The following is a 13,955-nucleotide window of genomic DNA, read 5'->3' as shown; positions in this document are numbered from 1 at the left end:
GGTCACTTACTTGAGAGAGCGAACTGCGGCCCGGACGGCAATCCTCAGGTCGCTAACCTCCCTTTCTGGAGGAGCCAATCTGCAAGTCCTTCGCACATACTATGTACAGGCAGTCAGATCAGTGATCGATTATGCCGCACCTGCACTCACAAATCTATCACACCAACAGTGGAAAAAGCTTGAAGTTGCCCAAAACAATGCTATGAGAGCTGCACTGGGAGCACCCATGTGGACCAGGCTTGAAACTCTTAGACTGGAGACGGGTTTGCCCTCTCTACAAGAAAGAATATCACAAAGGACAGCTACAATTATCAGTAAGATAATTATTTCTTCTTATCCAATCCCAGTACGGCAGGCCTTGGTGGTTGGACTAGGCCAAAACAATGGAAACTCTTGGGTTGCAAGAGCAGGAAAAGTCCTAAACAGACTACATTTAAAAATCATGATTCTTGATAGAGAAGGTGATCATCCACATCCAAATTACACTCCTTCCGCGCTGTGGGAAGAGCCTACTTTCAAAATAGTAATAGAAAGTCTCCCAATGAAAAAGGCTGCCTATGATCCGACAATCCTAAGGCGCATAATAGAAGAGCAAATGTATAGCAGTAGCAGGAGCCACCCACATCTTCACAGACGGATCAGTGGACACAGAAAATGAGAGTGCTGGCGCTGCTCTTTGCACGACCAGCGTTCAGGCATATTGGAGACTGGGAGGACTAGTATCATCAACCCAAACTGAGCTGTTTGCCATACAACAGGCATTCGCATATGTGATTGCACAAAACACTCAAAATGCAATCATACACACAGACTCAAAAGCTGCACTTCAAATACTAGGACAAAAACAGTGGAAAGATAATGTGGAAATAATTACCACCATTTTGTATCTTGGAGCAGTCGCTAAAGGCAAAGGACTCAACATAACTTTAAACTGGATCCCATCCCATATTGGAATCCCATTAAATGAAAAAGCTGATGAAATTGCTAAATTGGCAACTCGTCATCCAGTGATACATAAAACAATTCAACCCAGCCTAGAGAACATAAAAAACATCATCACCAAAAAACTCTCACATCTCAACAAAGCCTACCTGCACCAAAGAATAGCTGAAGGTTCGCCATCTGCAACATGGTATCTTCAGGCAACCAAATTAGAAAGGTTAAATATTCCAAAAGGAATCCACAGGGAAATAGCAGTTAGGCTATATAGACTACGTCTAGGTTACAGATGCAACTGGAAGATTGGTGAACCCCGACAGAGAGAGTGCATCTTCTGCCAAACTGTCACAGAAAAGCCATTACTTCACTATCTTCTGGAATGTGAAGCAACCAATGACCTTAGAAGAGCTTTAAGAGTTCCTGAATCATGCAGTGGCCACCCTGAAGCCACCAACACAGCCACTCTCCTGGTCAACAAAGGTGTCCAGCAGCTGGACATCCTCATAAAGACTGTGAAGCAGTATCCTCCCCCGCAATAACAGCTTGATGGTTAAATGCAACCTCAGAATACTGATAAAAAAAATATTGTACCACTTACGGGCTTTTCATGCCCGTGCCACCTCTTGGGTGGCTTAATCTTTATCAATCAAATCAATCATGGCTATACCAAAGGAAACAGAGAGTTAGTATAAATGGAGTCAAGTCAGAGTGGGATAATGTTGTAAGTGGGGTGCCTCAGGGCTCTGTCCTGGGACCTCTGTTGTTTAAAATATATATAAATGATTTAGATTCAGGTTTGAGTAGCAACATTTGCAAATTTGCCGATGATACGAAAATCGGTAAGGAAATTAATTCGGAGGAGGACTCACTATCACTTCAAGTTGATCTAGATAGGGTTTTGAAATGGTCAAAAGATTGGCAGATGCAGTTTAATGCTGATAAATGTAAAGTTCTGAGGCTAGGAAATGATGATAGAGTTACAAGATACGAGCTTGATGGTGTTGAGATTGCGAAGTCGGATTGCGAAACGGATCTGGGAGTTATGATTAGTAAGAATTTAAAACAAAAGGGTCAATGCCTGAGTGTTCGTAATAAGGCAAGTAGGGCACTGGGATTTATTAATCGAAGCGTTAGTAACAAGACACCTGGTGTTGTTCTTCAGTTATATCTTGCTCTGGTTAGGCCCCATTTAGATTATGCAGTCCAGTTTTGGTCGCCATACTATAGAATGGATATAAATTCACTTGAACGTGTCCAGCGTATGATGACAAAGTTAATTCCCCAAATTAGAAATCTTTCATATGAAGAAAGATTAACAAAGCTTAATTTGCATTCACTGGAAAGGCGAAGAGTTCGGGGTGACATGATAGAGGTTTTACATGTGGATGAATGGACATAACAAAGGGGATATAAATAGGGTATTAAAAGTATCAACACAAGACAGAACACGAAAAAATGGGTATAAATTGGATAAGTTTAGATTTAGGAAAGACTTGGGTAAATACTGGTTCGGTAACAGAGTTGTTGATTTGTGGAACCAATTACCGCGTAACGTGGTGGAGGTTGGGTCCCTCGATTGTTTCAAGCGTGGGTTAGACATGTATATGAGTGGGATTGGGGGGTTATATAAAGGAGCTGCCTCGTAATGGCCAATAAGCCTTCTGTAGTTGCCTTTGTTTTTATGTTCTTATGTTCTTAAATTGTGTTTGTAATTATTGTGTGGTGTTGGATTGTCCCAGTGATATCCTTGGTAGTGATTCATTAATGTAATTAGTAAAATTATTATTGTAATTAGTAAAGTCATTATTTTCTTTGATAGCTGTCGGTTGACAGTGTATTAAGCTGTTAATTGATTGTTTCGTCTAATTGATAAACAATATATTAATGTAATTAAGTGATTGTTAATTGGCGAGGTGATAGTGATAAACGTAATTGTCTTTGATTCGACACTTGTGTGGGTGAAAGTGACGTTGATGTAACTGTTGATTTGTTGACCATCTAAGTGACCGTAATTAATATAATTGTGATTAATTAATTAATGGTAATTAATTGAAAAATTAAGTGTTAATTGTATATGTTTTGGTTGCTGTTCAAGTTACATGTGTTACGTAGGTGATTGAATGTCTTGGTGACATTGATTGTTAAAGCAATTGTTGGTATTTTTGTGTGTCCTAATGACACTGTTATGTATGCATTTATATATGTTGATGTATTGTGGTAGTGAAGTATTTTGATATTTGCCAAGAATGTGCACGAAGTGTTTCAGGTTAGTAAACTGTTGCTGATGACCTGTCCGGTGGGTCGAGGCCTTGATTTCCTTTACACCTGTCAGGTGGTGGGTCAGGAGACCTACTGCAACAGTGGGTCGAGGCCTTATGACTCTATACACCTGTCAGGTGCTGGGTCAGGAGACCTACTGCAACAGTGGGTCGAAGCCTTATGACTCTATACACCTGTCAGGTGGTGGGTCAGGAGACCTACTGCAACAGTGGGTCGAGGCCTTATGACTATATACCTGTCAGGTGGTGGGTCGAAGCCTTATGACTCTATACACCAGTCAGGTGGTGGGTCAGGAGACCTACTGCAACAGTGGGTCGAGGACTTATGACTATACACCTGTCAGGTGGTGGGTCAGGAGACCTACTGCAACAGTGGGTCGAGGCCTTATGACTCTATACACCTGTCAGCTATATAAGAGAAGAAGTCCAATATAATAGCCCTGAAAATTTTTTAGAGGCAGGTACAAACAGAGGGAGAAACAGACAGGCAGAAACGTGGCAGGAGTACGGATGGAGAAGGGGAAATGCCCAAGACTGGACTACAGTTCGTCATCAAGCCCACACATACTACACCCCCCAACTACACAGAGACTACCACACTCCCCAGTATCACTTCCAAAACTGGACAAACCATTGCCACAACAACACACCCTGGGTCAGGGCAGAGAGGAGGGAGAACTACCAAAACCTTCCAGAAGTTACACACAACATGGACAATCATTCATATTTGCAAACATTCAAGGTTTAAAGCCAAAGTCAAGAAATAAAGTTAAGTTCATAAATGGCCTCCTATTAGAGTCAAACTCAATATTTGGGGCATTCACGGAAACTCATACAAAAGATTACATGGATGGTGAAATCTGGATTCCAAATTATAATCTATATAGATGTGATAGAAAAACTAGGTCAAATGGAGGAGTAGGTCTGTATATTAAAGAAGACCTGGTATGCACAGAACTACTAAACTCAACTAATGAGGTGGTAGAGGTACTTGGAATGAAGGTAGAGAAACTAAACCTAATTATTATTCTAATATATAAACCGCCAGATACAACGATTGAGGAATTCACAGAGCAGATGCACAAAATAGAGGACATACTTGACAACCTAGCAAACCCAGCTCCAGATATTATCTTTCTTGGAGATTTCAATTTACCGAGTCTAAGATGGAGAACGGCAAACACAAATATCATAGCAGGGAATGACCCGGGAAATAACCAACCACAGGTCAGAGAACTTTTGAGATTCTGTGACAAATTCTCGCTCAATCAACAGATTACAGAACCAACTAGGAACGAAAACACACTAGACTTGTTATTCACAAACAATGATGAACTAATCAGGGATATCACAATCTCAGATACTTCATACTCAGACCATAAGCTCATTGAAGTACGAACTAGCATAAATAACGGTAGTAGGTCTAAGAGACCCAACAAGCGAGAAGGAATATTCAATCAATTCAATTTCAACAATAAGAGGGTTGACTGGGAAAAAATAAATGTAGACCTTGCAACCATTCAATGGGAGACGGTCTTAAGCGACAAAACTCCCACACAGGGAATAGTTCAACTGACAGCTGAAGCTTACAAGGTCTGCTTGAAGCACGTACCTGTGAGGAGGGGCAGAAAGAGGACCACTCTAGAAAGAGAACGGAGACGACTGTACAGGAGAAGGAAAAAAATAACGGAAATGCTTCGGCAGACACAACTATCACAAGCAAGGAAAACAAGCCTAAGCAGGGAGATTGAGGAAATAGAACAAACGTTGAAGCGATCATATGAGTCTGAGGAAATGGAATTGGAACAGAAAGCTATACAAGAGATAAGGAAAAATCCGAAATATTTTTTCACATACGCAAAATCAAAATCCAAAACCTCGACCACTATTGGACCGTTAATTACAAATGAAGGTACGTACACAGAGGACAACAAAGAGATTAGTGAAATTCTAAGAAGCCAGTATGAGGCTATGTTTAGCACACCAATAAACAACATGAAAGTTGATGACCCAGACAGCTTCTTTATGAATGACATTCAAGCTGCAGATAATATAACGGATATTACCACAAACTCGGAAGACTTTGAAAGAGAAATTGATAATATGCCTATGCACTCAGCTCCTGGGCCTGACTCATGGAATGCAATATTCATAAAGAAATGTAAAGTACCAGTAGCGAGAGCACTCAGCGTAATATGGAGAAAGAGCCTGGATACAGGGGAGATACCAGCAGCACTTAAATCTGCAGATATAGCTCCGTTGCACAAGGGGGGGGAGTAAAGCCTTGGCAAAAAATTATAGGCCAGTTGCACTAACATCACACATAATAAAAGTGTTTGAAAGAGTGATTAGGAATCAAATTTCTAGTTTTATGGAAAACAATGAATTGCACAATCCAGGACAACATGGATTTAGAGCGGGAAGATCCTGTCTGTCACAGTTACTCAACCACTATGACAAAATCACAGAAGCCCTAGAAGAAAAGCAAAATGCAGATGTTGTATACACAGACTATGCAAAGGCGTTCGACAAATGTGAATAACTGGAAAATGGGAATAACTGGAAAAGTAGGACGCTGGATACTCAATTTCCTGTCGAACAGAACACAAAGAGTAACAGTCAATCAGATAAAATCGAGTCCAAGCGATGTTAAAAGCTCTGTACCTCAAGGTACAGTCCTTGCACCGCTACTGTTCCTTATTCTCATATCTGATATAGACAAAAATACACGTCACAGCTTCGTGTCGTCCTTTGCAGATGACACAAAAATCAGCATGACGGAAATGCTGAAGATATTGAAAAACTACAAGCAGATGTCAACAAAGTTTTTGATTGGGCAGCAGAAAATAACATGATGTTTAACAGTGATAAATTTCAGGTACTCAGGTACGGCAAAAATGAGGATCTGAAACATAATACAGGGTACAAAACACAATCGAATCTTCCCATAGTAGAAAAACAGCATGTAAAGGATTTAGGAATAATGATGTCCGACGATCTAACGTTTAGGGAGCATAACCAAGCAAATATCGCGTCAGCCAGAAAAATGATCGGATGGATTACGAGAACTTTCAAATCGAGGGATCCCATCACAATGGTTGTACTCTTCAAGTCACTTGTGTTGTCCCGTCTCGAGTACTGCTCAGTACTCACTTCCCCCTTCAGAGCAGGAGAGATTGCTGAAATAGAGGGAATACAGAGAACATATACGGCACGCATAGACGCGATAAAACACCTAAATTATTGGGATCGTCTCAAAGCTCTCCAAATGTACTCTCTAGAAAGGAGACGAGAGAGATACCAAATAATATATACATGGAAAATACTGGAGGGTCAGGTCCCAAATCTACACAGTAAAATAACAACGTACTGGAGTGAAAGATATGGAAGAAAATGCAAGATTGAACCTGTGAAGAGCAGAGGTGCCATAGGCACAATTAGAGAGCACTGTATAAACATCAGGGGTCCGCGGTTGTTCAACGTCCTCCCAGCGAGCATAAGAAATATTGCCGGAACAACCGTGGACATCTTCGAGAGAAAACTGGACGATTTTCTAAGAGAAGTTCCGGATCAGCCGGGCTGTGGTGGGTACGTGGCCCTGCGGGCCGCTCCAAGCAACAGCCTGGTGGACCAAACTCTCACAAGTCGAGCCTGGCCTCGGGCCGGGCTTGGGGAGTAGAAGAACTCCCAGAACCCCATCAACCAGGTATCAACCAGGGGTCAGGAGACCTACTGCAACAGTGGGTCGAAGCCTTATGACTCTATACACCTGTCAGGTGGTTGGTCAGGAGACCTACTGCAACAGTGGGTCGAGGCCTTATGACTCTATACACCTGTCAGGTGGTGGGTCAGGAGACCTACTGCAACAGTGGGTCGAGGCCTTATGACTCTATACACCTGTCAGGTGGGGGGTCAGGAGACCTACTGCAACAGTGGGTCGAAGCCTCATGACTCTATACACCTGTCAGGTGGTGGGTCAGGAGACCTACTGCAATTGTGGTATTGACAGATTTGGAATGACACTCTTGAATTAACGTAATGTGGGTGCCTCGTGTATTAGTAAGTAGTTGAATAAAGCTATTTTTGCTATTACACTTGCCTTTGACATCATTCCCCATTCTGCAGTACGGCCCCATTTCACATCACATTCCAATTGTCTCTTAAGTTGGTTCAGGTTCCAGCTCCTAACCCCAAACATCTTTATATAAATATTGGTGTGAGAATCCACGCTCTACCGGCTATATTTGCTTGCATGCAAGTTGTAGAGAGAACGACCCAAGTGAGGATGGCTCCGTATTGGCTTGTGGGGGTGAATACCGTCTTGGTGTTCATCTCTACCTGACATACGGAACCCTTGGCGCAGCGGAAGCAAAACGCTCACGCTGCTCACTTTCTGGATCAGCGATTCCAATTGTGGAATTTGGAAGCCAGATTCCACAACTGGCTTCCCAGCATGGAGGCCTGTGGGATTGTAGTGACTCCCGAAGTGAACAACGTACATCTGGCATTTCCTATGTGTGCAACGCCTGGTTAATGAATGTACGCTCTCACACTGTGTCTGTCTCACTCTTTTTCTCTCTCTCTCTCTGTCTTATAAAAATTACAATTGTCTAATGTGTGGTTGGTTGGCAGCAAAAGCAGCTAAGTGGTGTGAAATACTAAAACAAGAATAGTTACCCTTACTCTGGTATATAACAGTTGATTGAGAAACTTTTAACGGTGTGGGAGAATTGTCTTTTTAATGCTAGTATCAGGAATTTTCTGTTAATTTTCGTAACATCAATGAATAATGGTGCAGATTACTTTTGTATATGAAACGTATATGACAATTTTTTGTATATGAAACGTTTGGCCTCCAACTTTGAACAGACACACAAACAGACATTATCTCCTATGGTATAATTATAAAATATATATATTGCATTTTGTCAAATGATAAGTTTGGTGTGTTGTGTGACATGAGTGTTGCATAATGTTGGGATGCATAAGTGTGACTCTTACTATTATTATCTGTAGCGTTGATGTCTGCTCCAGCGTCGAGGAGGACCTTCACAGTGTTGTCATGACCACCTGCGGCTGCAAAGTGAAGGGCTGTCCAGCCTGTCAACAGATACCACAATTGTTATTATGCATAATCCATCACGATTCAAGTTGTTTCTGTAATATATTGAAATAAGCTGTTCGAGATGGACATTTCTTTTTACTTTTGTGAGTGTACGGACTCCAAATATTATGTAAAATTATTTTCCACCCTAAATTTAAGAGAGGAAGATCGTGTTAAAATTGTTAACAATAGATCACCAATTGATCTAAAATGTCCGACATCCCACCTGTACTTATATGAGCACTTATTACTTGCCTCGAGAGCGACAGTGATGCTATTGTCATGCCCGAAACTCTGTGAGTATTATTGGCTTGCAGCATAGTATATACTTGCCCTAATAAGAAATAAAACATTCTTCTTGTTCTCACCTAATTTTATTCACCAAATTGTGCTTGCGAGGGTTGAGCTTTGGCTCTTAGGTCCCGCCTCTCAACCGCCAACCAACTGATGTACAGATTCCTGAGGTTACTGAGTTCTATCATATCTACATATGAAACTGTGTATGAAGTCAGCCTCCACCATCTCACTTCCTACTGCATTCCGTTTAACAACTTCTCTGACCCTGAAAAAGTTCTCTCTAATGTCTGTGTGGATCATTTGGGAACTCAGCTTCCACCTGACCCCTTGTTCATGTACCACCTGTGTTAAATAATCCATCCTTGTCTACCATGTCAATTCCCCTGAGAATTTTGTATGTGGTGATCATGTCTCCACGAGCTCTTCTGTCTACCAGCGACATGAGGAGCAGTTCCCGTAGCCTTTCCTTATAATTCATAACTTTTTCTCTTAGTTCCGGGACTAGCCTAGTGGCATACCTCTGAACTTTTTCCAGCTTCGTCTTGTGCTTGACTAGGTACGGGCTCCATGCTGGGGCTGCATACTCCAGGATTAGCCTTACATATGTTGTATACAAGGTTCTGAAGGATTCCTTACACAGGTTTCTGAAAGAAGTTCTGATGTTATCATGCCTCACAAAGGCCACTGATGTTATTCTTTTTATGTGGGCTTCCGGAGACATGTTTGGTGTGATATCAACTCATAGACCTTTCTTTCTGCCCGTTTCGTGAACGACTTCATCTCCCATTCGGTATCCAATGTCTGGCTTCCTATTTCGTCCTCCTAGTTTCATTACCTTACATTTACTTGGGTTGAACTTTAGTAGCCATTTGTTGGACCCTTCCCTCACCTTGCCTGAAGATCACCCTTCAGTTTTTCTAGCTCATCTTGTAGCCTCATACTATCTTCCTCTGTCTTGATTCTCCTCATAGTTTTTGCATCATCAGCAAACATTGAGAGGAACGAGTCAATTCCTTCTGGGAGATCATTTACTTATTTCAGAATCAGTACAGGTCCAAGGACTGATCCATGTGGAATTTCACTGGTGATTCCTCGCCACTCCCAGACCTCACCCCTCACAGTGACTCGCTGTGTCCTGTTGCTTAGGTACTCCTTTATCCAGTGGAGTACTTTCCCTTTCACTCCGGCCTGCATCTCCAGTTTTGTACTAGTCTTTTTTGTGGTACTGTGACAGGCTTTCTGACAGTCAAGAAATATGCATTCTGCCCAGCCCTCTCTCTAGTACCAAATTTTTGTTGCCTGGTCATAGAACTCAATTAAACCTGTTAGGCATGATTTGGCATCTCTGAATCCTTGTTTACGTTGCATTACAAAGTTCTTTCTCTCAAGATGTTCTACTAGCTTTTTACGCACAATCTTCTCCATCATCTTGCATGGAATGCAAGTTAGTGACACTGGCCTCTAGCTCAGTGCCACCTGCCTATCACCCTTCCTGTATATTGGAACTTCATTGGCCGTCTTCCAAATTTTTGGCAGTTCACCTGTTTCCAGTGATTTGTTGTACACCATGGAGAGTGGGATGCATAGAGCTTCTGATCCTTCCTTTAGAATCCATGGTGAAATTCCATCTGGACCAATAACCTTTGTCACATCCAAATCAGGCAGATGCTTCCTCTCCTCCCCACTGGTAGTCACAAACTCCTCTAGTGGTGTCCTGTTTTGATATTCCCTCTCTTATCTCTAGGACTTCTCCTTAAACAGAAGTGAAAACCTCCTGGAATATCGTATTGAGTTCCTCACACACTTCCTTGTTGTTTGTAGTGAATTTTTCTGCCCATATCATCAGTTTCATTACTTGTTCCTTCACTATTGTTTTCCTCCTGATGTGGTTATGCAGCAGTTTGGGTTGAGTCTTTGCCTTGCTTGCTATGTCATTTTCATACTGCCTCTCTACCTCTTTTCTCACCCAGATGTATTCATTCCCGGAATTCTGGTATCTTTCTCAGCTCTCTAGTGTTCTGTTGTTTCTATAGTTTCTCCACAAGCCTTTACTTAGTGGATTTGCTAGCTTACATCCTTGATTAAACCACGGGTTTCTCATTTGCATTTCATTTCCGCTTGTATTGGGACGAACTTGTCTGCTGCCTCATTGCACTTCTGTGTGATGTAGTCCATCATGTCTTGAGCCGTCTTTCCTCTAATATTCAAGATAACAGTATGACCAGATACTCAAACAACAGTACACTGTGTGTGAGGGGATGGTTCACCAGCACACTTACAATGGTGCTCTTATGCCTGTGGAGGCCATTTAACACTTGTTAAGTGCGCAGACTTAAGTTTGGTAACCAACAACCGAAACATCTAGTGTTTAGGCTCATGTGAGTGCCCCCGTCATCAGCATTCCAGAAATGTTACCCTAGCCGGGATAGCACGTCTGTGGACAGAGATATGCCAATAGCATCATTCTATTGTATGGCTTGAAGCGAGACTCAAGTTTGCGCGGAAACAGCTAGGCCGCATGGTGGGTGAGCTGTGGGCCGCCTGCGCCAGCCACTTGACTCGTCGCCATGAAAGAGCCGTGTTGTGAGGGGGGTTGGGGGGTTCGAGTGCGCGCCAATTGCACATAAGATACCACATGAGGACCGCTCTAGCCATCTCCACCACTATGAGTCAGCCACCCGTAGCAGGGTGCCTGATGTATGGGAATGGTGTGTGTGTAAGGCCGGCAGTATTAATGAGTAAGTACCTATGTGTGTATTTCTGGTGATTAGTTAGTCTTTAAAGCTTGAATTCGAAGTCGGGTGTTCCGTCGCATTGTCACTAAGCACCTGTAGAAGTGAAGTGAAGTGTGGACGAGGAGATAATCACCCTTGTTGTCATCTTGTCAGTCCAGATGGACTTACGTCTTGTGTACACAGACGTACAGTGTGTGTGTGTGTGTGGGTACACACAAGAACAGAGTATACATAGATTAGCCAAGGACTGAGAGGATGTCCATGTAATATTTATATTCAATTGTGGTAATTCATTCATTTTTGATCGTCCGCGAGACAGAGTGATATGATATTCCTGGCCATTGATTACTGTGGAGTGATATGGAGTGATACCAGAGTTAATTTCTTGAATTGTTCCCAGGGCCATGACAAATGGGATATATATATATATATATATATATATATATTATACTGGCAGCAGGTTTATATGCATACTGGCAGCAGGTTTTCTTTCAAACATGTTTCATTGAATATGACCGCATATTCTGTATTTATTATTTTCTGGTTTAGGGCTTCTATCCCTCTAACTATTTTCTTAGCATCAGGGCTTAATTGAAATAGGAGTTCTCCAAAACTCATTTTCGTACTTTTAAGGTGAAGAAAAGAAGTGATTTACTATAGAGTGTATTACACTTATTTGTATAATTTGCACGACGTTTCGAACCTCCATGGTTCATTCTCAAGTGAACAGATCTTACAATACTAGTTGATTTTATACCCGCATTAGGTCAGGTGATAATACAATGAAGGTGAAAACACGGGGGGATACATAAGGGATAAACATAGAGGCTGCAGAAGGCTTATTGGCCCATACGAGGCATCTCCTATCTAAACACAAAGATTAATCCAGTGTAATTGGCCTGTTATGTTGGACATTGTCTTCTGTGTTGGCATCGATATGTTCTTGTCTTGTCCTTACTCTCATGGTGGGTAGAGTAAATAGTTCCGTGATTTGGGTGTTCATGGTAGGTCGCTCTATTCTTATGTGAATTGCCTCAAGAATTTGTAATCTTCTTGAATCTTGGGTTTTGTCTATTATGCAAGTATTCTTGTTCAACATTTCTCTTGTTAGAGTAATGTCATGGGCATGTCTCATGTGATTCCTAGGGGCACCAGATTGAAGATGGCATGTCAAACGCCTCGTCAGCTTGGTCGACGTCATACCTATGTACTTACATTGAAGGTTACATTCTTCGTGGGGGCAAGTGTACATGTATACAACGCTTGACTGCTGTAGAGGGTTCTCCGTCGGCTTCGGGCTGTTTTTGATAAGGAGTTCGGAAGTCTTCTTGGTTTTGTAGAATATTATCAGGTTTATGTTTTGGTTAGGAGTAGTGCTTTTTACTCCTTTACGGATTATTTCTTTCATTATTCTTTCCTCTTTTATATGTTCACTGTGCATGGTTGATTTGTAATATAATTTTATTGGGGGTGCTGTGGTTTCTGTTCTAGGTTCTGAATTATACCAACGGTCCAAGTGTCTTCTTATAGCAGCGTTTATTTCCGCGTTGCTATATCCGTTGTTCACCAATACCTGAGTTACTCTTTCAAACTCTCTACTCATGTTGCTCCATTCAGAGCAGTGGGTAAGCGCTCGACGAATATAAGCATTGAGAACACTGGCTTTGTATCTTTGGGGGCACTCACTTCTACCGTTCAGGCATAATCCTATGTTGGTGGGCTTGGTATATACGTTGGTGCTTAAAGAGGTTCCTGTTTTTGTTATTAGTACATCCAAGAATGGCAGACTGTTATTTTCACTGTTTTCATGTGTAAATCGGAGTACTGACTCTCTCTCTAGGTGTCTTTTTAGGTCAATTAGTTCATCTGAGTCTTTTACTATTACGAATATGTCATCTACATAACGGCAGTATACAGTTGGTTTTTGTCTGCTACTGAAGACCCTATCTTCGATGGTTCCCATATAAAAATTAGCAAATAAAACTCCTAAGGGGGAGCCCATTGCTACTCCGTCTATTTGTAAATACATGTCTCCTTGTGGACTGATGAAAGGGGCTTCCTTTGTACATGCTTCGAGAAGACTTTTCAAGTGTGGCTCAGGTATGTCTAATTTGGGGGTGCTCTCGTCTCTGTATATGCTCTCTGTCTCTGTCCAGTATCATTCCTATGGTTGTGTCGACTGGGACGTTGGTAAAAAGGGATTCAACGTCCAGGGAAGCGATGATTCCATCTGGCTGGGTAGATTTGATCAATTCTAGGAAATCTGCTGATGATTGTAGACTAAACTTACTTGGAGTGTATGGAGTTAGGAGTTCATTGAGTTTCTTTGCCAGGTGATAAGTTGGGGTTGGAACTCCGTTGGTTCGACGGAGAACCCTCTACAGCAGTCAAACGTTGTATACATGGACACTTGCCCCCACGAAGGATGTAACCTTCAATGTAAGTACATAGGTATGACGTCGACCAAGCTGACGAGGCGTTTGACATGCCATCTTCAATCTGGTGCCCCTAGGAATCACATGAGACAAGCCCATGACATTACTCTAACAAGAGAAATGTTGAACAAGAATACTTGCATAATAGACAAAACCCAAGATTCAA

Source organism: Procambarus clarkii, chromosome 61, assembly GCF_040958095.1.
Source record: "Procambarus clarkii isolate CNS0578487 chromosome 61, FALCON_Pclarkii_2.0, whole genome shotgun sequence".
NCBI classification, from domain to species: domain Eukaryota; kingdom Metazoa; phylum Arthropoda; class Malacostraca; order Decapoda; family Cambaridae; genus Procambarus; species Procambarus clarkii.
This window is presented reverse-complemented; position numbering follows the sequence as displayed.